A 1,052-nucleotide genomic window follows, 5' to 3' on the forward strand; every position below is an offset into this window, starting at 1 on the left:
CACAGTTTTCCCCCCGCCCCGGGCCTCGGTACCCTGGCCCCCGCCGGCACACTGCCCCCGGGAAAGCCGCCCCCCCCTCCGGGGGCTTCCCCCCGCCGGCCTCGGCTGTCAGCACCCACCCCGCTCCTCCAAGGGGTGAGCCCCTTCCCAGCCCCCAGGCGGGCAGGGCCGGCTCCCTGTCCATCTGCGCTGGGGAATTTAGACCCAGGGCGGAAAGAAGATTAAGCCTTCCCCGCCAGCTGTTTCCAGCAGTGCATCCTCCCTCGCCCCTCCACGCTGACCACATGTGAGGCCACATGTCCCCTCCCTGCCCCGGCCTTACCGTGGAGAACAGGTCTCCATCCACCCACCCACTGTAGCAGTAGTGGTGGGTCTCCAGCAGGTTTCTCCCAACAGTGTTTTAAGGACTGAGCGTTTTGGCAATGCTGCGAGCATCCATCAGCAATCCCGGCAGCCCCCTCATGGCTGGGGCACAGGATGAGGGGCTGGCTCAGGAATTCTCAGGACTTGTGGCCCTCGTGTCGGTAGGTGATGACCGGGCAGCAGTCTCCAGGCTAACTCTGGTTTTCATCATCCATGCGATGTCGACCACACCGGCTCCCAGTTCCTCTCAGAGACAAGCATCCATCCGAGCAGAAGTGCTCTCGCCTGGCACCATGCCAGCCCCACATGCCTGCCCCGAGTGCCTTCAGCAGCAGCCAGTTTTGCTGGGGGGGGACACACAGGACTTTCCACCCCATAACCGTCATCCCCAAAGCTTCTCTCACTTGAGTGGCTCATCTGGCCAAGGACCCGGTCCTGGACGTGCCAGGAGCCAGCAGCAAGCAGCTCGTTTATGTTTCAGAGTATGGATGGCAGAGAATATGCCGGAGGATGGGCATGATACCATGGACACACATGGCAGGTGACAGGCACAGGACACTGAACAGTCACGCATGGCCCGTGGCATCATCAGGACATGCTGTGATGCCCGCAAGCCAGGCTGAGCCCACAGAGCACGGCTCGCTACGGCAGGGGCGGCAGCCCTGTCCCACCCCCCAGGTCAGCCCGCG

The sequence above is a fragment of the Charadrius vociferus genome, unplaced genomic scaffold (genome assembly GCF_000708025.1).
Source record: "Charadrius vociferus isolate BGI_N301 unplaced genomic scaffold, ASM70802v2 scaffold559, whole genome shotgun sequence".
NCBI classification, from domain to species: Eukaryota; Metazoa; Chordata; class Aves; order Charadriiformes; family Charadriidae; genus Charadrius; species Charadrius vociferus.